This window comes from Panthera pardus, unplaced genomic scaffold, assembly GCF_024362965.1.
Source record: "Panthera pardus isolate Hobbes unplaced genomic scaffold, ASM2436296v1 HiC_scaffold_20, whole genome shotgun sequence".
Lineage (NCBI taxonomy): Eukaryota > Metazoa > Chordata > Mammalia > Carnivora > Felidae > Panthera > Panthera pardus.
In genome coordinates, this window is record NW_026526766.1 from 18,571,952 (window position 1) to 18,596,134 (window position 24,183).

The 24,183-nt window shown below is 41.3% G+C and overlaps 1 pseudogene; it reads left to right on the forward strand.

Moving 5' to 3' along the window:
* The first annotated feature begins 885 nt into the window (after nucleotides 1-885).
* On the forward strand, nucleotides 886-24,115 carry LOC109275346 (replication factor C subunit 5-like; annotated as a pseudogene).
* Nucleotides 24,116-24,183: the final 68 nt, after the last annotated feature.

Genomic DNA, 24,183 nt, shown 5'->3' on the forward strand with positions numbered 1-24,183 from the left:
TCTCTCTACCAGGATTTCTCACTGGGTGTCTTTGCCATCCAGACTAGTCTTAGGGTTTGCTTGGTTTTGACTCTGGGTCTTTTTGATCGCCCCCTCCTCTCTGGCTACTTACTTTGCCTTTCATTCTACTCCCACCACTCCCAATTCCCACTAACTTCTTAATGAGGGACCATTTGATTCTGTTTCTCTCTGTTTATAGACTGTAATCATTGGGATTTCACCTTCTACCGTGGAAGTGGTCTATCAACTTCTTTTCCTACATGAAGACTGTAGGAAGACTTTTCCTACATGAAGGAATTAATATGTTAAGCTATTAAAATCACATTTTTTTTTTTTTAGGAGCTCCTGGGTGGCTCAGTCTGTTAAGCATCCGACTTTGGCTCAGGCCATGATCTCACGGTTTGTGAGTTCGAGCCCCACGTCAGGCTCTGTGCTGAAGGCTCAGCGCCTGGAGCCTGCTTTGGATTCTGTGTCTCCCTCTCTGCCCCTCCCCTGCTTGTGCTCTGTCTCTCAAAAATAAATAAAAATCGAAAAGAAAATTTTAATCACATTTTTAAAATCTATCTGCACAACTTCATCCTACAAGCATTTATTCAATATGGTAATGTAGGAACCATGCCAGGTGCTGACGGTTAGATATGTTCCCCACTGCACCAACTCTTAACCTATTGTCTCTCATCTCCAAGCGTGCCCTTTCCAACTCCGTGATGCCGGAGCTGGGACTTTGCAAACCGCGTCTCGGCTTTGCCTGCTGGTTATATACTGGGTCCTGGTAATATGGGGCTCTGGTGGCGGTTAGCAAGGGTGGAAAAAGGAAAAGGGATTTGCTCCTTTCTGCTTGTTCCTTCAGGGGTTCCCTTTCCGCGTGTGATTCCTGGAAGCATCATGCAGGCAAAACTTCTTCACCTGGCAGTGTCTTCCTGTAGCAGCAACCGAACCCAGTTGGAAATTGTCCCAGCCTTTGAAGAATCAACCTCATTTCCCACCCCATCTCAGAGACCCCAGCACCAGTTAGCAGGTGCTTTCTGGGTTCTGACCTTCAGCTTCATGGGGGATCACCTCGGAGTTTCTGAGTGTTAATAATTCCAACTTCTTCCCTTTGTACTCTCCAGCCTAGGGGTGGAAGCTGCTTTCTGCAGTTGCTACATTGTGATAGTTTAGAATTCTCTGTCCCCGCCTTCAGCTGCTAACATCTTTACATCCAGTTAACTATTCGTTACATTAAATTCTGCTTGTGAAAAGAACTGGAATGCTTTCTGTCCCCTGACTGGATTTTGATGCATCTGCCCGCGAGGACCTGACAGTCTGAAGCAGAAGCTTGTCTCCCCTGACAAAGATGTGTACAAAATTAGTGCAGGGTAGCTTGGAGGAGAATGTTCAGGTTCAAATGTATAATATGAAACAATATGCATAGGCATAGATTTGCTAGTATGTACCAACTAAGAAAAACAGGAAAAACGTATTCCTTTTAGAAGTGATAAAATATACTCTTTTAAAATAAAACTGTTGGCTGGGGTGCCTGGGTGGCTCAGTTGGTTGAGCGTCAGTCGGGCTTCCACTCAGGTCATGCTCTCGCGGTTTGTGGGTTGGAGCCCCGCATTGGGTTCTGTGCCGACAGCTCAGAACCTGGAGCCTCTTTCGGATTCTGTGTCTCCCTCTCTCTCTGCCCCTCCCCTACTCGTGTTCCATCTCACTCTGTCTCAAAAATAAATAGACATTAAAAAAAGTTTTAAATAAAACTGTTGGGGGCGCCTGGGTGGCTCAGTCGGTTAAGCGTCTGACTCTTGATTTCCGCTCAGGCCATGATCTCGCGGTTGCTGAGTTCGAGCCCTGCATTGGGCTCTGTGCTGACAGTGTAGAACCTGCGTGAGATTCTCTCTCTCCTTCTCTCTCTGCCCCTCCCTGCTCACTCTCTCTCAAAAATAAATAAACATTATAAATAAAACTATTAACACACGTCCTGTATTTACAGTAACACAACCTTGTATTCTCTCTGCAGGACTTCATAGCAATGCGGCTCTGAAAAGCAGCATCGGTTTGCAGGTAAGTTCTGAGATCTCAGTGTGCCAGACCCTGTCCAGGAGCTAATTCCCCAGGATGAGACTACTCTAGACTGCTCTGTTTGACCTTCACTCTCTTAAGAGTCAAGGAAGAAAAATGACCCAGGGAAGGTAGGAGGCTAGAGAGCAAAAAATCCTGGGAAGGCAGGAAGCTAGAGAGCAAAGCAAATCAATTAAATAAAGTCAAAACTAATTGAGTAGGTCAAAGTATATAGAGTGTTTTTTGAAATTTCTGAATATGACAGTTCTGCTTATCGATGTAACATGAGGATATTGACTTTTTAAACTAGTTATGATAATAAAAGTAAATCGTGAGTGGCCAAAGCTGGAGCTCTTCACTGGAGAGATACTGGCTTACCTGAAGCCCCGAAGAATGTCCCATAAACAATAGCAAGTTGGAATAAACACACTTCGGGGACTTCTGTATAGTTTTCTCATGAGAGCAGCGAAGATAAATTTCGAAATAGCAGTTTTGACAGAGTATCCAAGTGCTTTAGAAACCAAATGGCTCTTGAGGAGCTCCAGAGAAACTGGAGCATTGTGGGGTCCACACAAGATTAATTGGAAAACAAGTTGGCCCATTACTTACTTTTTGGCTGCTTTGATATTAATTTGTGTGGAAACTTTGAAAGTTTCTAAAGATATCTTTTTAAAAAAAAATTTTTTTAACGTTTTATTTATTTTTGAGACAGGGAGAGACAGAGCATGAACAGGGGAGGGTCAGAGAGAGGGAGACAGAATCTCCAACAGGCTCCAGGCTCCGAGCTGTCAGCACAGAGCCCGACGCGGGGCCCGAACCCACGGACCGCGAGATCATGACCTGAGCTGAAGTCGGCCGCTTAACCGACCGAGCCACCCAGGCACCCCTAAAGATATCTTTTTTATCTTCTTTTCTCTGCTGATATAATACTTGACTTATGGGAAGTTCTTAAAGATTCGTTGAAGAGGAAGAATAATTGAGTTAATACATTTCACCATCCCCGACGTAACAGAATTCAAATGTGGAGACCCTCTTGCCTAACTGCTCTAAACAACAACAACAACAACAAAACCTTAGATAACTAAATCCTAGTAAGCTTAAATGGCTAGGAGAGAGAGATTCAGCTACTTGGCCAAGGTCATTTAACTACTTTGTGAAGGAGCCAAGATTGGGTCTCAAGGCAGCCAAATTCACACCCTGCTCTCATCCACAGTGTTCAACTGCTTTGAAAAGTCTCTGAAACTCTGTTTTGGTTTTCACATCTGTAAAACTGGACAAAGAATACCTACCTAATTAGGTTTAATTTAACCAATAAATAAAATCCAGTTTGTTGACAATCAGAATTGAAATTCCTATTTCAAGAACCAATTGAGAAATGTTTCTTAGTAACTGGAGACAGATTGGGGGGAAAAAAAAACGCTCCTAAAAATTAGTATGATTTAATAAAGGAGGCCAGCTGAAAAGGGGAAATTGTTTTGGACAATATTTTTTTTAAAAAACTGGATCCAGGCAATATTTCTTACAACTTTTCAAAGCCACGTGCTGATTTTAAAACCATATTTATAGAAACAATTTCCTGGCTTTAAAATTAATTTTGGTATTATATAGTATTTACTTAAAAAGTAACTTTTCCTGGTTTCTAAAATATTAGAAGCATATTAAAAGGAAAATTGTGAAATGATTTGAACATTACTTATGATGAAATTTTGAAATATATCATGGCAAGAAGGCAAATCTTGAAACTGACTGTAATTGAAAGTTCCCGTGAGAATGTGGATTCACCCAGGATGATGACCAACAAAGCACCATATAAATCATAACTGCTCTCTGCACCCCAGACGTATTTTTTTTTTTTTGGTCTATTTCTCTCAAGCTAGCTCTCAATTCCTTCTATATCCAACTATTAAATTTTGTCTTTCCTTCAAAACCCAACTTCAAAACCAACTATTATAGTGCCTAACTGATTGTAGGAACGCACTATTTCCTTTCTTTTTTCCAAGAAGTCTTAACAATTTCCTCTACCCTCCTCTGATCTCTGTTATTCTTTTTTTTTTTTCACTTTTTTTTTTCAGACAGAGCTCAAGTGGGGGAGAGGGGTGGGGGGGGTGGGTGGAGAGAGAGAGAGATAGAGAATCTTAAGCAGGTTCCACGCTCAGTGTGGAAAAGTTCATGTGAGGCTCGATTCCGTGACTCTGGGATCATGACCTGAACCAAATCAAGAGTCGGATGCTCAACCAACTGAGCCAGCCAGGAGCCCCCTCTGGTCGCTGTTATTAATCTCCCTTTTCCTCATTCTTAGAGCATGTTGTCATATCTATGGCCCAGTGTGCCTTGATTTAGGCTGGGTGCGTGACTAGCTCTCCTGCCAAAATAACCTGTAGAATAGCATGGACTTCAGCCTTATGGAAGTCTTCATATTCCTCACCGCACTTTGTTTTCCACACCGTATGTACTAAATGTGTGTGTGTGTGTGTGTGTGTGTGCATGTGTGTGTAACAGAATTACATTTAGCTAGTCTCCTTTGAAGCTGACTTCTAAAAAGACAAGTAAATTCCCTCTTGTCCAACTCGATTTGTATCTCCTGATATCCATTCCATGTCCTGCAACCTGAAATTATGTGAGTCTGATGGTCTCCACCTCATATTCTTGTAGCCATTGAGAGCGCTCAATTTAAGACATAACAGGTGTCCCAGCTGGAGATGGGCAACTTGCTCCAGAAGCAGATTTAAATCAACCAGAAAGATCATTTTAAAGTTCTAACCCTAGACATCTCACTATAAGAAATTGTGGTCTTTGTGAACATCATTCAAAAGGCACCATGGTACAATGAGAAGGGCTTGAACTTTGAACCCCATATCTAAAAATTTACTACCTCAAGTGCTTTAATGATAATAATTGATTGAATATTTAGGGTCTAACATTAATCCACAGAATAACCTAAAGCAGTAAGTCTAGTCCAAATCCCATCCCTATTTTACTGATAAAGATACTGAAGATCAGAGAGTCAACTTTCTTTCCAAGGTTACACAGCTAGTTAATGGTTGTAGCAGGACTGGAACTCAAGGCAATGAAACTCAAGCCCCAACTCTTAACTTCAAGTGATACTGCTTTATTAAGTTTGTTAGCTTCAGGGACGTGGGGTTGGGGGGCTCAGTTGGTTGAGGGTCCGACTCTTAATTTCAGTTCAGGTCATGATTCCAGAGTTGTGAGATTGAGCCCCCTTCAGGCTCTGCATTGAGCCTGCTTGGGATTCTTTCTCTCTTTCTCCCTCTGCCTCTCTCTCTCTCTCTCTCTCTCTCAAAATAAATAAAAATAAATAAACTAAAAAACAAACAAAAATAAATACACAAATAATTTCTACCTCATTGGGTTGTTGAGGTAGCAATCCAATGAACACTTTCACCTAGAACTGTGGAACTTTATCAACCCAAATCAATCTGAGTTAAGATCTTTGGTAGAAACAAGGGAACCTCCTATATAATGCCCTAAATTCCATCCTCTGTATTCCAACTGATTATTGGCTTCCCAATGACCCAGGTAGAACTGGGTCTCCAACAGGGAGCAAGATGCCTTCCTTGGTCCTTAGCAGTTTAAACACTTTTGCTGTGAATGATTGAGGACTTTAAAAGAGTGCTCGCCACATTTTATTGACAATAGCTTTTCCCTTTACAAATAGGAACAATTGCGTGAATTTACATATGTATCAACCTGAGATGGGTTAGCTGTGTAAAACACTGGTGAGGAAAACTAAGGTCTAGCAGGGAAACTGTCTTTAGTTTCACAAAGGATAGGAAATCTTAACTCCTGCTTCCCACTGAGAAAAATAATGGACAAAGAAAGTACAAATGACCTACAGTCCCCTCCTCTTTTTCCACAACAAATGGTCGACATCCAGTGACAATATTATGATGTTGATTTTGTTTAAAGCTGGCACATCATCAATTTTAATTTCTTTCTTCTTTCTTCTTTACATATGGTGAGATAAGGCCAGTGAGTGTGTACCTTCTGATGACTCATTTCCTTCTGATCCTCTCCCTAACTCTTATTCAACTGAGACGACCATTTCCAGGGGCTTACACCTGGCACTACATATATTTTTTGTCCCTCATGTAATTAATAGATGAGGGGACCTGAGTTCTAGGGTCTGCGATTCCCTCTCTGCCGCTTTGACACCGGGAAAAGTACGGAATTTCTCTGAGATGTAGTAGTCTCATTCACAAATGGTAGCTCCATATTGATCAAGCGCTCCTTATGTAAGGCACAGCGTGCTGGGGCAGTGTGCAGGGAGGATAATGTTGCCTTGGTTCCTCTGTAAAACCCTTGCAAGATAAAGTGCCCAGAAGCTTCACCTGGCTCCAAAGGGTGCTCCTTTTCATCCTGAGGAGATCATGCAAATGAAAGCTCTTTGTTGACTGTTAGGTGTGCCACAAATACTAGCAATGCAGACGTTCGTGATGAGGGTAGAGATGGTGATGGCCATGAAGAGGAAGATGCTGTGTGTAGGAAAGGGTTGATGCCACTCTTCTGGACTGAGGGTTCTGGAGAGGGTACCGGAGAGGCAAACAGCACCTTCGCTGGTATGGAAATGGGACAGGAAATGGGAGAAGTGTCTGCCTTGGTCGTCTACTGGAAGGTTGCTCCATGGAGACTACAGCACATATATAAACATCGGGTTCAAGTTCCTAGTGACCAGATTCCTGAGATCTTGATTGTATGTGTCAGTAAACAGCTTAACATACACCCCGGACAAGACCCCAGGCAGAGTTAGGCAGAAACTCAGACACAGAAGCGCCTGCTGTGTTGTTGGTAACTTTCTAAACGTCTCAATGAAATTTACAGATTGAAATTTTTTCAGAGCATCTCACCGGGAAAAACAGTCCCCTCCACATACTGTTATTTTTAGGATGTTGAGTACTCTCTGCCGTAAAAGATCAAAGTGAAACATTTGACATCCACACTAGTTTGCTCCTTGAAGTTAAATAAGATTAAAATATAGGAATGACAAAATTTTATCTCTCATTTTTTTTTTGCATATGATGCCAATACAGTTTCTAAAAGGAATCTCAAAGTTATTATATACTCTATTACTATCATTCTTATCATAGATGGCTCTATGTATATCATATCATGATTCGTACTAAAGCCAAGATTCAGAACTCTAGAGCCAAATATCCGTTTAATTTTTTGTAATGTTTGTCATTGTGGATATAATCAGTGTGGATAAGAATCTAAAATAAGAGTTCAAAATTATTTGTATAAATACAAATGCAAATGCTTAACGCCAGCAATATTTGTTTTCTACTGATCCTGTAACAGATTACCATACACTTAGTGGCTTAACACAATGCAGTTCTGGAGGTCAGAAGTTCAAAATCAGTTTCACAGGGCTAATATCAACATTTGACATAGTTGGCTCCTTCTGGAGACTCTGAGTGGAGAATCCATTTCTTTACCTTTTTCTATTTTTAGTAGCCGCCTATATTTGGTTTGTGGCCCCTTCCTTCATCTTCAGAGTCTGCTTCCTTTATCGCATCACCTTCTCCTGTTCCATAGGCCAATTTCCCTCTGCCTCCCTCTCACAAGGACACTTATGATGATGATATTTACGGCCTCCAGGATAATCTCTCCGTCTCAAGGTCTTTTACTTAATCACATTTGCAAAATCCCCTTTGCCATATAAGTTAACGTTCGCAGATTCTGTGGATTAGGTTGTGGGCATTTTGGGGAGCCACGGTTCTGCCTACCACACAGGTGAATCGCTCATAACTGGGGCCTTGTGTAGACCTCACCCAGATTTCCTAATGATAAAACAGCTTTTAATTTCATGTCTTGATTTCTTTATAACAGTGAGTTTTTTTTAATGTTTATTTATATTTGAGATAGAGAGAGCAGGGGAAGGGCAGAAAAAGAGGGAGACTGAGGCTCCGAAACAGGCTCTGTGCTGACAGCAGAGAGTCCTGACATGGGGCTGGAACTCACAAACCACAAGATCATGACCTGAGCAGAAGTCAGACACTTAGCCACCCAGGGGCCCCAGTGAGTTTTATGGAGAACTCCAACTAGAGCAGGTGACATTCAAAATCATGAGACCAAAATTAATAGAATAAAAGAGAAAGTTGGGGCACCTGGCTGGCTCAGTCGGTAGAGCATGTGACTCTCGATCTCGAGATCATCAATTCGAGCCCCATGTGTAGAGTTTACTTAAAAATAAATAAAACCTTGGTAAAAAAAAAAAAATTAAAAAAAAAAGAAAAGGGGCGCCTGGGTGGCTCGGTCGGTTGAGCGTCCGACTTCGGCTCAGGTCATGATCTCACGGTCCGTGAGTTCGAGCCCCGCGTCGGGCTCTGTGCTGACAGCTCAGAGCCTGGAGCCTGTTTCCGATTCTGTGTCTGCCTCTCTCTCTGCCCCTCCCCTGTTCATGCTCTGTCTCTCTCTGTCTCAAAAATAAATAAACGTTAAAAAAAAAATTAAAAATAAACAAATAAATAAATAAAACCTTGGGGCACCTCGTGGCTCAGTCGGTTAAGTGTCTGACTTCGGCTCAGGTCATGATCTTGCCGTCTGTGGGTTTGAGCCCAGTGTCAGGCTCTGTGCTGACAGCTCAGAGCCTGGAGTCTGCTTCGGATTCTGTGTCTCCCTCTCTCTCTGCTCCTACCCCACTGGCGCTCTGTCTCTGTCTCTCTCTCAAAATAAATAAGCCTTAAAAAAAAATAATAAATGAAACCTTAAAACAAGGAGAGAGAGAGAGATAAAGTAATTAAAAAGTCCCAATGTAAAAAGCCCCTCATATTAATTGAGGACAAGGTGATTTTATCCAGAGATCCTTTGCTTGCTCTCAGTCTGCCTATGTTTAATTAAAAACTAACTCAAAGCTAATGAAAGCCAGCCTATGTTGAAAATTTTCAGGAGTAAACAAAACAGAAGATGCTTAACAGAGATGTATTAGTACTTTAAGCAATGCCTCCTGAAACAATTTTCTTGTTTTCGATACTAATACAATATAAAAAAAGTCAAATCAGAAATATGATGTAGTACAATCTCCTAAAAAAGAAATTCAGTTTTCTAGGAACAGCTAATTCCTGAAACTTGAGAAGCATCTTCAAGTATTTAGACCAAGTGTGTACAGTCTGACTAGCCTGTCAGTAAAACCATAAAATGTATTTGAAAGAATCCTTAACAACCCAATGTAGGGTGAACAACAGACATTTAACCTTGCTAGAAAAATGCAAATCTATCAGAAGAGAAATCTACATTTGACCTTTGAAGTGAGGTCAGCATTTCTGATCTCATCCCTGAAGGGGTAGGAGAGAAAGAGGGGAGTCTGGTGGAGGGGGAAATCTGACCTTAATCCTTGTGGCTTTAAGAACCATGGATCCACCCAAAAGTAATGATATTCAGAGAAGCATCAAGGGAATGGGGGGGAGGGGGGGACGGTGAGGATAACTGGTCCTCACTTCAGTGAAAAGGCAGAGGTTTACGCTGTAACACCTGAGGATCTTCACATTTCCACATTTAAAGAAAATTTTTGTGTATGAGTTAATATTACGTGTAAATTTCAGGGGTTCGTGGCAACACCTGGTGATTCCTTTACGGACCATATGACAGAACAAATTGCACAGGGTGCTATTTTATTTTCAAGAGGACTCATGACATGTGCTCAAGTAATACAGATCCGCTCATCTAAAAGTCAACTTAAAGGTCAAAATTTTTTTAATGTTTATTTATTTATTTTGAGAGAGAGAGAGAGAGAGAGAGTGAGCAGGGGAGGGGCAGAGGGAGGGAGACAGAGAATCCAAAGCAGCAGGCTCCTTACTGTCAGCTCAGAGCCCAACACGGAGGGGTGGGGCGGGGCTCAACTTCACAAACTCTGAAATCCATGACCTGACCTGAAACCACTGAACCACCCAGGCGCCCTGACTTAAAGCTCAATTGTTCACTGTTGTCATTTCTTACCGAGCATGTGGAGAAAGTGTTTTGTATTCCAAATAGCATTCCTCCCCACCAAAACAATTTCATTTTCATTTATCTCTTTTTTTCAAAAGTAATCTCTATGCCTATGCAAGGCTTGAAGTCGAGACACGGAGATTAAGAGTTGCACAGTCTACCAACTGAGCCAGTTCAGGTGCCCCACCTGCAAACAATTTTAAATGTCTTTTCCAATAATAGGAAGGGATGGTTGGTATCCTCCATTTGTCTCAATAGTTGCGTTTCTAAAATACCAACTTCATTGTCATAACTCAAATTGAATGTTAATAATCCCAAACTGCCGCTATGTAAAGAAACTGGTGTGCTTGTGTGAAAAGCAGATCACGCACAGATTATGCATTATTTCCAGTAATGGAAAAACTGAGGCACACGAAGAATGAGCGGACCAAAAACTCCAGTAGACAATGCTAGCCCAGGGAACTGACACCCGACTTTTGACCTCCAGTCAGATCATGAAAAATATACTAACTTCCCTCCCCAAAGCTGAACAGTTTTTTTTTCAATTAAGATTATTAACTGCAAATTTAAAATGTTAAAAAAATTTAATCCTTTTTAATCTTCTAAAGTATTGTTTCAAACGCAAATTCCCTGGAAGATTACTTCAGTTGTGCACTTCCTCCAGTCCTCTGCTGACCCAACCGTACTTATCTATGGATTTTGTTTTGTTTTATTATTTGATTAAGTCTCTTGCTACCCTTCTCTATGGCAGGCAGGGGAATCATCTATCCGGAATGGAGCGTTTAGATTTGCTACTTTTAAACTCAAGGATTAGCTTTGCACTTGGGGAATCTTTGGGTAGCATCAAACCCTACAGAATTCTGCAATTTAATTTCACTTATGAATGTAAAGGGCTTACAGCTGTCTTCACAGTTCAATGAGGATTTACCAAGATGTTGCTCTCCCCGGTGGCAGAGACAAGTCTCCAACCAACAGGACCTCTGCGCTCCCCAAAGTAGATGGTTTGACCAAGGAGGATGAAATTAGCACGCACACACACACACACACACACACACACACACACAGCATACCATCTGAGACTTTCAGAAAATGCAGATCTGGGGGGAAATCTTAGAGCATAAATTACTTTGAGGATTTTTAATTTTTTTTTTGTCTTTTTTTTTTTTGCTAGATCTTAGTTGGAGAGATTTGTGCTTTTTCACATGTGCAGCTGTGGAGTCTCTGGGGAGATATCTTGCTCCTTTTCATTTTTGCATATCTGCCAAAAACCAAGATCTAAGCACCAAATGTACTATCCTAAGCCCCGCATGTGATATAGGTAGATTCTCCAAAGGATGTTAGACAAGGAACTGATTAAAATCCAAAGTGGGCAGTGAGGCAGCCCCAGGGGTGGCATGATAAGGGGGAGAGACAGCTGAACGGGTGGGAGCCAAGCCTTTGTTTTGTGGTTGTGTTTGTTGTTATTGCTGTTTGTTTGATTAGTTCTCATTGTGGCTGTAACCATTGTTATAGAGTCGGCCAAATTAATAGAACTTTCCCTGCATACTGGTGAGATAAATATTTGTTACACAAATAAATCACTGAACAAACCTGAAATTGATCCTTGCTTTGTGACCTCGGCCAAGCAATTTGATCGCTATGCCTTTATTACTTTGTCTCATGAGTTAATCCCAGTAAACTCTAGCATTTATTCTGGCTTCAAATAGTAATGGTTAATATTTACCGAGCACTTACTGTGGGTTGGGCAATATTCTAAGCACTTCCATATACTAACTCCTTTAATCTTCACAAAATCTTAAAAAAAAAAACTAAAGAGTAATATTACTCTCACTTAACGGATAGGGAGTCTGAGGCAGTAAAGTTAAATAATGTGTCCAGTGTCAAATAGCTTGTAAGTGACAAAATCAAAATGTAACTAGAAAGATGGACTCCAAACTTCATACTTTAATGACAATTCTATACCACGTCTCTAAAATATGGAAAACAAAGTAAGGATTGTGAATTTTTATATACTACCTCAAACTAGATCTCTCCAAAATGTAACCATTTTATTTTTAGAATATATTGACCTTAAAAAAAAAAAAAAAAGAATATATTGACCTTAATCTTTGAATTCCACCCTAACCTGAATGCTCACCCCCTTTCAAAGACCGATTTTATCTCCAGGTACCCCCACCCTTAATGTCATCTCTTAGTTAACATCATTTTTGGCTCGTATCTTGGCTCTCTGAATGTGGCTCGGTAGATGGATGATAGGAGAGAAGGCATTGTCAATCATTTGAAAACAGGAACCAAAGTCGAATTTTTGTGCTTTGGAGAATGCATAGAAATGTCAAATGAAAGTCCAATAAGAAACAGATCACACATTTGAATTAAAGTAATTAGAAGGGTTTATTTATTTATTTATTTAAAAAAAATTTTTAAACGTTTATTTATTTTTGAGAGAGAGAAGGACAAGGCATGAGTGGGGGAGGGGCAGAGAGCGAGAGGGAGACACAGAGTCCAAAGCAGGCTCCAGGCTCTGAGCTGTCAGCACAGAGCCAGAGGCAGGACTTGAACTCACAAACTGTGAGATCATGACCTGAGCCGAAGTCGGGTGCTTAACCGACTGAGCCACCCAGGCGTCCCAAGGAGGTTTTTTTTTAAGTGGACTTGACATTTATATGGAGTTTAAGGGAACCACAAGGAGTAATACACCAACCTGGGGTTTAGTAGCAACAGAACTGTTAACCACCCTCCCTGGCCTGAAGGGAAGGAAGTGGTTACCAGAAGCCTGAAGGAGAGAGTTTCGTTGAGCAGCCACCTTTGGGGGAGTAAGGACCTTGGATGGTGGGAAGTTCCCAGCCTGAGGCCAGAGGTCCGAGAGAGAAGAGGGATTAAATACTTGACCTCACTTTTTTCTCTCTCCTATCTCCTAGAAAGCTTCCCACTGGCCAAATCCAACAGGAAACCACTAGGCAAGGGAGTCAGTTTGTGTGAATCTACACAGATTAGCCTCCTGGGGGAGGGAGCAAGGTAGACAAGGGTGAAGAGTACATGGTGAGGAGCAAATGAAGATACCAGGTGGACCTATTTCAAGCTGATATTCACTAGAGAGAGCCACTGTGGGTCCAGACAGGTCATATTCCCCAGAAATAAATTCCCAAGAACAACAGGTAGCTCAAAACTACCTATCCAAACCCCTAGAGCCTTTAATGCTTCCCAAATGGTTTGATTTTACCACCACTTATCTACAAAACCTCTCTTTTGTAAGTAATTTTGAAGAAATTCCTTTCTTTATGCTCGGGTCTGAGACTTCAAGGTCAAAATGTTACAGTTGTTTTCTAAGAACATCGTGTAAAAGTTTTGGGGAATTAACCAATTCGACTTGCGTCTCAAACCCAACGGACCCTCCAGCAAAGTGTCAGGATACAGCAGTTACTAGTTTTATCATTAAAGTATTGAGAACTTTCAAAGAAAAGGAAATTATATTCTGCATTCTTGTGGCACCCATCAATAAACCACCTAGCATCTTCATATCCTTTCCGTTCAAAGCACCTTTCCATTCTTTAATTAGCGGCTCCTCCCATTCTCTATTCAAAGCAGGGCAAGGTTTGTTCTGTTTTGTTTTGTTTTGTTTTTTTCCAATTAATAAACCTTAAGGGAAGACATATTAGGCAATTGCCTAAGATCATGCCGTAGAACAACATGGTGCTGGAAGAAATGTCGGAATCTAATCATTGTTAAACAGCAACACCTCAGGACCTCGCTGGAGATCTCTGGTTTGAAATGAAAGCAATGACATGGTCTGGTTGTGTCGTGAAAAGATCACTCAGGTTGCTGTTAGAAGGATCCATTGGAAGCAAAGAGTAATGTCAAGGGGACTCATCAAGAGGCCATGGGAGTACATTGACGGAGGGATGATGATCGTTTGGATTTAGGAGGTGTGGAAAAAAAGATAAGACGGAGGAAGGTATTTAAAAGGTCAACTCAGCAGGACTTGACAACAGATGGGACCTAGTGTACTAGGGAGAGGGAGGTGTTGAGAATAGTTCCTAGGTTTTTGGCTTACCTACCTGGATTAATGGTACATCCATCCTTGAAATTAACCCTGGAAGGAGATCAGGTGTGGGATAAGGGAGGAAGATCAAGAGTTCACTCTTCGATGTGTTGAATTTTAGTTCTTTTGAGTAATTCAAGTGGAGAGGACAGGAAGAAACCTCTGTGATGTGTAAAATGCCGAGGCGTGTGTTTCTGGCACATCGTGAAAAACAATCCGTGACTGTTGTTGTTATGTTATTATTCCTTCCATAATCTGCACCCAGTTTACCCATCCAGACCGAAGCAGTACTATTTGTTTTCAGATAAAAGTCGTCATCTTATTTCCATCTAATCTATTGCCAACCTGTCCTTTCCTTATGGCCCCGTTCAGATGTCACTTCATCCATGCTCTAAGCTTTTTCTTATTACCAATAAAACCTCCAGCTTCTGGAATCCTGTAAAAATGTGTGATTCTCCAGATCTGGATGTTGGCATTAATCCAAACTGTGTCAGCCTCTGACCAGAATCCCTTATTTCTCTAGCTCTCACACTCACACTCAGTTATCTTCTCTTAGATATCTTCTCCAAGACCAATTTTTGATGTTCCTTCCATTTTCCCCAGCAGCACCCCTCCCATGTTCCCTTCCTCCCCTACCCATCATTTCAACCACATTCTTGTCAATGTGGTTGAAGTTTTGTGTTTCAGCTCTTTTGTTACAACTGCCTAGCAAAATCTAACCCTGGACCCATCATCCACCACCTCCAGGACTTTATCTAGGCTGTGAATACCACTGGAGAAGATGTCTCCTCACCAAGAGCAGTCAGAACACTGAAGCAACTATAAATTTGTGCTATGGTCCTTGCACACAATTGGTTCCCTCCCTACAATCAGGCAATTCTTGTAAGTGTCCCTAAATTTCCAACCCACCATCTCCCCACCCCATAGCTGTCAGCAGATGATTTTGCTTCTTTCTACAGGCCAAAAAGAAGACTCCAGATGGGGCCCCCATTTTCTGGTGCAAATGCGTGAACATATCTGAATCTATACCTACCCTCCCTTAATTTTCTCAGATCATAAGATGGAAAGGGCCCCATCCATATAAAGCTACTTGTTGTATAAACTCCATTTTCTACCCCAAGTACCCCCTTCAGGAGTTTGATTTTCTCTCCTTGAACACCAGTGCTTTCTTCTGTATGACTGCCTCCCATCATCATTTAAACATGTTCAATTCGCTCCCACCTTGAAGTTAAAACAAAATGTCTCCCTTGCAGTCACAAAAGACACCCCCTTGCAGTCCTGTATCTTCCCTACTCTTCTCCCTCTCCCATCCTCCAGGCTCGGCCTCCACTTTATTTACTCTCTTGGAGATACTCGATACTTCTTAAATCTGACTCTTTCCTTTGCTTTCATCATGTTGGATTCACCTAGTTTTACTTTAAACCTTCTGATCAGTCCTTCTCCATTATGGTCTCCTCAAATGCTTGTGTGTTCTGTCCGAGTCTCTCTTCTTTCTTGACCTTCTCTTTGGGCAAACTTACTACTCACGTAGGCTGCAAATTACCACCTGTGCTGATGGTCCCCAGAGCATAAGTATCTCGACGCCAATTTCCCTGTTGATGTTCAGGCTCAAATATTCAACCATCTCCTGAATGTCACTAATTGATTGTCCCACAGGCACCTCAGGTTTATTAGGATTATCACATACTCGTCACTTTCCCTCAAACTGCTCTTTCTTCTGTATTCTGTATCTTAATGGATGGCAGTGTAATTTCTAATACAAATCTGAACGTCACCTTTTAGTGTCTAAGTTCCTTAAGGCACAAATAGTATCTAGCACCTCGTGCAATGCTTGGCACACAGTAGGGACTCATTACACACATACTGAAGAAATGAATAAATTACTCCTTACTCTCTTTTATCCCTCATATTCAATAAATTACCAAGTCCTGTCAATTCTTCCTTCCAAATACTCTTCAAATCTTTCTTGTTATCGTGGACAATAGCCTAGTCCAGGCCACAATTATTACATTAATTGTCTCTTAATTAATCTCTTCGCCTCCAGTCTTGTCTCCTGTAGCAGGGATGGCTAAGTATATCCAATATCCACATTCCCTTCTTCCTAGAATTGAACACCATGCCTCCCAGCTAGAGACCACATTTCCCAACCTCCGTGGCAGCCTCGTATGACCAAGCTACAATGTCACCTGGCCAAGGAAGTTCTGGTCAATAGCCTGAGAATGGAAGTGACATGTGCACCTTCTGAACCACAGTCTTAAAAAAAAAAATGTTTGCCCTCCTTTTCTTTTGCCTTTCGGCAGTCTGGATTGTGATGAGACAGTGGTGAGTCAGGTTCAACCTTACAAGTGAAAACCTTAGGGTGTGAAGGAACCACAAGAGAAAAGGAACCCTATCCTCTTGGACTGTTTGCCACCTCAAACTTTTATGGGAGAAATAGTATATGTGCTGCCAAAGCGAGCACTTATGGGAGAAATAGATAAATCTGTCTGAAGGAAGCCATGGTTATTTGGCTTCTGTTAAAACAACCAAACCAATGCCCTAACTGTTAATCCCTTCTCTCTCCCAGCCAGAATCTTTCTTCTGAAATACAGCTAAAACAATCTTATTACATTGCAAATCTGATCGGTACTTTCCCCTTGTCTTAATTATTTGGTTATTTGTGTAAGTAATCTCCGTGCCCAACATGGGGCTCAAACTCACGACCCCAGAGGAAGAGTAGCATGCTGTATTGACTGAGCCAGCCAGGCACCCCTCCCCTCATCTTCTTTATTTTTATAGACTACAGAGGGCTTAGTATGTGATCTCTTTAAAAAAAAAAAAAAAAATTTTATGTTTATTTATTTTTGAGAGACAGAGAGTACAGAGCGGGAGCAGGAGAGGAGCAGAGAGAGTGGGAAACAGAATTCGAAGCAGGCTGCAGGCTCTGAGCTGTCAACACAGAGCCTGATGGGGGCTTGAACTCATGAACAGCAAGATCATGACCTGAGCCGAAGTTGGACCGACTGAGCCACTCAGGCGCCCCAGTATGTGATCTTGTTTTATAGCAAGCGTTCAACAGTGTTGATTATTGATTGACAAATTAGGAAGTTCATTTTCTAGTGGAACCTAAGCTATCAAAGTTTACTCACACTTGTATGTGATATCACACATACTCACCGAATGAGATAGCAGCTTGAGGCTTCCTCAACTTCTGCAATCACTCTGGATCGGCTTCCCACCCCCACCCCCCGCCCCAACTCCATTATCTGATGACCAGTGAAAGGGTCAGCAATCTTTCTGATGATGAGAATTATCCATAAAGAGGAAGTAGTCCCATATGTGCCACTGGCCACTGTAATGGGAAGGAAGGAATACAAAAAATTGGGAGAAGCAGAGAAAATAGCACAGAACTCTGTTGAGTGAGAGGCAGTAGAAAGTTGTTAGGAATTTATTCATACTTGGCAGTGAAGGGGGTACCCGTAACCACGACAGACGAAGCCATTGTAACATCTTGAGCTGCTGCATTTCTACCAGGAAGATGACTATTGCAGATTTCGATTTCTCTTCAGCTAAAATTTGTCGAGCCCCTCCATGAGAAAATCTCCTAAAATAGTGCAGTGTTTCAAGTTCCACTCCCCCTCCGGATAGGAGTGTTAGACTACCTGAGTCTTAGCAGGATCTCCCAGAATAAGACCACGTTTGAAGTCCCCCTGCACGCATCCTCCCAAAATCTAATCCACGCAACTCCTAGAGTTGCCCTAAAACGGGGATAGTGCCAGACACGCCATCGAGTTCAAAGCTACCTCCTGCCCCCAGTGTATGTTTTTTAAAAGATGTTAATTTTGGGGGCACCTGGGCGGCTCAGTCGGTTGAGTGTCCAGCTTCGGCTCAGGTCATGATCTCGCAGTTTGGGAGTTCGAGCCCCGTCCGTGTCGGGCTCTGTGCTGACAGCTCGGAGCCTGGAGCCCGCTTCGGACTCTGTGTCTCCCTCTCTCTCTCTCTGCCCCTTCCCCGCTCACACTCTGTCTCTGTCTCTCAAAAATGAATAAACGTTAAATAAATAAATAAATAAATAAATAATAAAATAAAAGATGTTCATTTTTCCACCCACGTATTTTGTTTGATAACTATGAGTTGCCAGCGAGACTCTATCATAAAGTACTATTTATAACGTAGTTGTTTCTCACAAAGCACTCTATTACACTTGTCACTTGGAAGTGACAGCCACGTTTTTGTGTGACATACAGAACAAATTAAACTAGCTGAATAAAGGCACCCGGGCAACTGATACCTTGAGTTGGGTCCCTGCAAATCCTCATTAGTTTGTATTTACTTTCTCTTCTTCTTCTTTTTGTCTTCAATTCAGGTTTTATATCTCAAGGAAATTAGGTAAACTACATGTTAAAAGGCAATGAGGATCCTTTGGAATCCAGAGTGTCCTTGTTCATCGTGAAGTTTTTCAGTGATACAAGTTTTTGTTGTTTTCCCCCCAGGGGTTGTCAATCACAAGGCAGGGGAGAAAGCAACAAGTTGTAAAGCAATGTAAATAATCCAAATTCCCAGTTGCAATAAATGAATAAATACATAAATAAATAAATAAACAAGCAAGCAAGCAGCATGCTTTCTAAAAACTTGGGGCGCCTGGGTGGCGCAGTCGGTTAAGCGTCCGACTTCAGCCAGGTCACGATCTCGCGGTCCGTGAGTTCGAGCCCCGCGTCAGGCTCTGGGCTGATGGCTCGGAGCCTGGAGCCTGTTTCCGATTCTGTGTCTCCCTCTCTCTCTGACCCTCCCCCGTTCATGCTCTGTCTCTCTCTGTCCCAAAAATAAAAAATAAAAAACGTTGAAAAAAAATTAAAAAAAAAACAAACTTATCTGCGTTTTCAACCCACTGAAGTTTTGAAAATTCCTGTTGTTGACCTGAGCAGGAGAAATACCTGAAGCCTTGAGGCAGAGTAGCTTTCGGAAGAAAGAAACACATTAATATTTCATCTGGAAGGAATTCTTCCAGGTGCCTATCAGTTCTCCAAACCAGTGACATCGCTCGCTTTCACCTCCAGCACGTGTCTTTTGGATTCCATTTGGTATACTTACCTCTAGTCTTACTTTTACGTGTTTTATCTCATAAAAGCAGTCATCATTATATAGCAATATAATAATAAAAATAAAGTATGTATAATAATTTCCCCCTGGACGGTACACAGCAAGAGTTTTCTTGGCTACTGCTACATGCTCTTGGTGGCCATTATAGTAGGCAGAATAATGGTTCCCCCGGATGTTTATGTCCTAATTCCTGGTACCTGTAAGTATGTTACCTTATGTGGCAAAAACAACCTTGCAGATGTGATCGAGTTAAGGGCTTTGAGATGGGGAGATTATTTTAGATTATCTAATCAGTTGGGTCCTTAAAAGTAGAGACCTATTCCCAGCTGTGGTCAGAAGAAGATGTGACTGTAGAAACATAGCCAGAGGGATGCAATATCACTGGCTTTGAAGAAGGAGAAAAGGGATCATGAGCCAGGGAACGTGGGTAGCCTCTAGAAGCTGGTAAAGGCAAAGAAACAGGTTCTCTGCTAATAATGTTCAAACTTGGGGACGTTTGTGTGATTGATATTGCATTCCTTGTGCTATGCTCTGGTTTTGTACTCACGGAATATTCCTGGAGAGCTTGATTGGACAACTGAACAGGGCATAACTCACGATGGCAAAAATAGAGTCAACGCAATAAAAATAGTTTAATTTTATAGCTACTTTATGTCTTATTTTGACAAAAGTTTCTGGAACCAACCTTGGGAGCATCTTTTCCATTGTGACCTGATAGATGGGCAAAAGTCCTGATAAATATTGGGAAGGTGGCCACAGGAAAGTGAGGGGCAGGACTTCTCTGAAGGCACAGTAGTCCCTTTCTTCAAGGAGACAGCCATGTATTAGTTGATCAGACACTTGACTATTAGCTCCCATTAATCTTAGTTATTAATAATTAGTTGTGATCCAAGGAAATGTGATATAGCCATGAAAATTATCATGCATGTTCATTTTTTTCACAGATGTTTATGAAACGTTGATAGAAAAAGAAGGTAATAGAACAGTATGAGAATACTTGACAACTTTTATTTGGAAAATTTGGGGAGGATATATAATAAATATTTACAATGTCAATCTCTGGGCAGTAGGCTTTCGGGAGAGGTACTTTCTGTTTGCTTATCAACATAACTTTTTGTTTTTTTTAACAATGAACTACCTGTACTATATAATAACACATGTTATTGTAACACATGTAAATGTATAACACATGTAAATGTATAGCAACACTAATGTGAACTTTCTAGGGTCAGATTTCCATTAATAGCTGTGCAGACATGCTGGGGATATAACAATTCCCCTTGGAGCCTCAGAGCTGGTTACCCCCAATGGCAGACAAAAGTAGGAAACTGACCTTGGTTGAGAAATACCAGCCACATTTCTCACCAGGACATCCTGAAAACCTTTCAAACACTTATCGGTGAAGTATGTTTGTCCCATCTGGTTCTTAATAACCCTCCAGAGATAGGAGAGACAGCCACACTCCCAGCCCAGGCTAAATAATTATACAAAGAGAAAAACAAATGGCCACCTTGCTCTTGGAGTGATAGATATCATTCCAGGACCATTCCTGAACTTTGCCAGCACAAGACAATGTTCAAGAAAGGCTTAAACTTAGAAGCTAACTAATGCCACGACTCAAGGTGCTCAGAATGCTTGAAGTCAAGTGATTGAGAAATTTATGGAGAATACCATATTTTACCTCATCTGTAACTACCTGTTGAAGATTACCCTTGCATTGCAGTCCTGGTATATAATGTTCGATGCTAGTCCTCCGATCCCAGAACTCATTGTTGCCTATGTAGGACATGTCATAGAAGAAGAGAAAGTTGTCGTAAGTGAAGATGGGCTGAAAGCACTTGTAATTTTCTCCAGTGGAGATATGTGAAGGGCTCTTCATGCCTTGCAGAACACCAATAGGGTTTTTTTTTTTTTAATTTACACCCAAATTAGTTAGCATATAGTGCAACAATATCTTCAGGAGTAGATTCCTTAGTGGCCCTTACCCATTTAGCCCATCCCCCCTCGCATACCCCTTCCAGTAACCCTCTGTTTGTTCTCCATATTTATGAGTCTCTTCTGTTTTGTCCCCCTCCCTGTTTTTATATCATTTTTGTTTCCCTTCCCTTATGTTCATCTGTTTTGTCTCTTAAAGTTCTCATATGAGTGAAGTCATATGGTATTTGTCTTTCTCTGACTAATTTCACTTAGCGTGATACCCTCCAGTTCCATCCACGTAGTTGCAAATGGCAAGATTTCACTCTTTTTGATTGCCGAGTAATACTCCATTGTATATATATATACCACAGCTTCTTTATCCATTCATCCATGGATGGACATTTGGGCTCTTTCCATACTTTGGCTATTGTCGATAGTGCTTCTATACACATGGGGGTGCATGTGTCCCTTCGAAACAGCACACCTGTATCCCGTGGATAAATGCCTAGTAGTGCAATGGCTGGGTCGTAGGTAGTTCTATTTTTAGTTTTTTGAGGAACCTCCATACTGTTTTCCAGAGTGGCTGCACCAGCTTGCATTCCCACACCAGTAAGGTTTTTAGGGCAGGAATAGGACAGACTGTACATGTATGTGGGACACCCCCTCACACGCGATTTTGCCAACATTCAGGACTGGATGTTGAATTAAGACCTCACCACAGCTATAGAAATACTATGGAATTGAAAACTCTGAAGAGGTTGGCGTTGCAAAATATCCTTATTTGACTTAGAATGGATTTTATATCATCAGTTCCGATACATTTGTTGACTAAAACGGCAGACATTGAGTACAAACTTTTTGTTGATACCAAAAAGAAGCACATTCAGCTGAATTTCCTCACCGCTGCTTTTAAATCACCAGAGACTCTATTGTTGCAGAGGCTTAGACTTCTAGCTACAATTTGAAGAAATCAGCAGTAGCAGTTCGAGAACAAAACACATAGTTATGTGATTGAACTATAATCACCCATTGGGAAACAGAGTTTCAGGCTTAAGTTGATAGAATTTTTTTAAGCACTGCATTTGTAGTATAGTAAAGATATAGAAGGCAAGATTTGACGTATAAGTACTTTATTGTAATATTTGTCTTTTATAGTAAACAACAACAACAACAACAAAGCTATGTCAATCTTAAGGGTTTTTTTCTTCAGTTGCTTAGATTAAGGGAAACTGGGCTAATCCATCCTGGTTTGGAATGTAAGACTTTCAAATCTAATATAGTCAAAGTTTCTTATGAAGATCTTCAAAATGAAGTTATATAATCTTAGGAATTATCTGTGTATGCATTGAAACGGGTGTTACTGGATTTGTGGACAGAGCTATGATATAATAAATTCATTTGCAAGTTTTCTTTCTCTTCTTGAAGTAGAATTACCAGCAGCCTTCTGATTGTGGTATGAAAGCAGACAATAGAAAACTGTATGTATAACATAAAACTAGACTTTAAAGGAATCAGTCCGATACCGTTGATTGTACCAAAAGCATCTGTTTAATGTAGGACACTTGAGAGAGGCATGACTCTAAATCGATAGCTGTTGAAAAGAAAGGACATTTTGTACAAAATTAGCGACCTATTTTACAGTAATTATATTGTATTGGTGTTAGCACTGTTTGTAATTTTTTAAAAAAGCAGCTTTCCTATTGTTTCTATCGTACACGACTCTTCTTTCTCTAGCAAGACCATTACAAAGAGGTTGTCCTACTCAATTTGCATTTACAATCAGACCTTCCTAGTCTAAGAATCACAGAATTACCATTCTCGGTGATACAAAACTTTGTTTAAAAAGTTTTTTTTAATTTTTAAAAATTTTTTTCGTGTGTATTTATTTTTGAGACAGAGAGAGACAGAGCACAAGCGGGGGGAGGGACAGAGAGAGAGGGAGACAAAGAATCCGAAGCAGGCTTCAGGCTCTGAGCTGTCAGCACAGAGCCTGACGTGGGGCTTGAGCTCACGAACCTGCGAGATCACGACCTGAGCCAAAGTCAGACTCTCAACTGACTGAGCCACCCAGGCACCCCTAAAGGTCGGTTTTTATATGTGTTAAATTCTTATATTATTCACAAGGAGAAGTCTTATTTCATCATCTGTGGTCTCCATAGGTGTTGTCATCTACCAAAGACATCTTCAGAAGTTCAAAGGCCAATGGCCAAGTAGAGAGGTCTCAAATTTTAAGATAATCCGTACATCACAAATTTTTGCTGATTTCCACCTCAAACAAAACTTCACCAGACTCTGAAGTATATGAGTGTCAATGGCCACTTATAATTTTTTAAAATATGTTAAGTAAATTTAGAAGCTAAGGTGGTGGTGTCTTTGAGTGCTTGGTATATAACCAGTGACATGAGATCTCCACTGGTAGGAACCCCAAAACATTTGAAATAGTGTCTCAGGCAAGAAATTAAAAAAAACGTAGTTAAGGTAAGTTTTTGTTTTCCAACAGCCAGCAGCTAATTGAATAATGGTTCTACGTTTCAGCACTCTAGACACCAAGCTAGTGAAACAGAGCACCTCTCTCCCATCGTGACAAAGAACAGCTGTGGGTCTTAGCTCTCGCTAGCTCTGGATCCCAGCTTCCCTTAGGATCTGGAGATGGACAGCTGGTGCCAGGTGTGTGCTGAAAGAATTCCCGGGAAACTCATGGAAATAGGTAAATTCACAGTAAACCTGATTTAAGTTCCTGCGTGGCCAAGAAACTTACTTTTTGCCTATAGATGTTTTGAAGCCCCAGTAGGGGTCTACCTTTCAGCTTGCTCCTAACTGTTCACTTCCTTTACTGAGTAATGATCATTATCAGCATCACCAGTAACACTTTTGGTCTTCCTCTTTGCTAGGTAGTGTGCCAATAATGCTGATATGTGGTATTTACCATTTTTTGTTCTCATAGGACCCTGAGGTGGGTGTTAGCCTTATCTTCAGGTTTCGGTCATTCCTGTTTCACGCAAGGGCTATGTGGCACAGTCCGGTGTTGAACCCGGGCAGTCTGACTCCACAGCCTACTATCTTAACCGCTTTTCTACCAACCACTCCACTCAATAAAGGAAAAAGGATTCATCGTCTTTGGGCATTTCACAGATTACCATTATGCCAGTGTTGTATTCCTCACC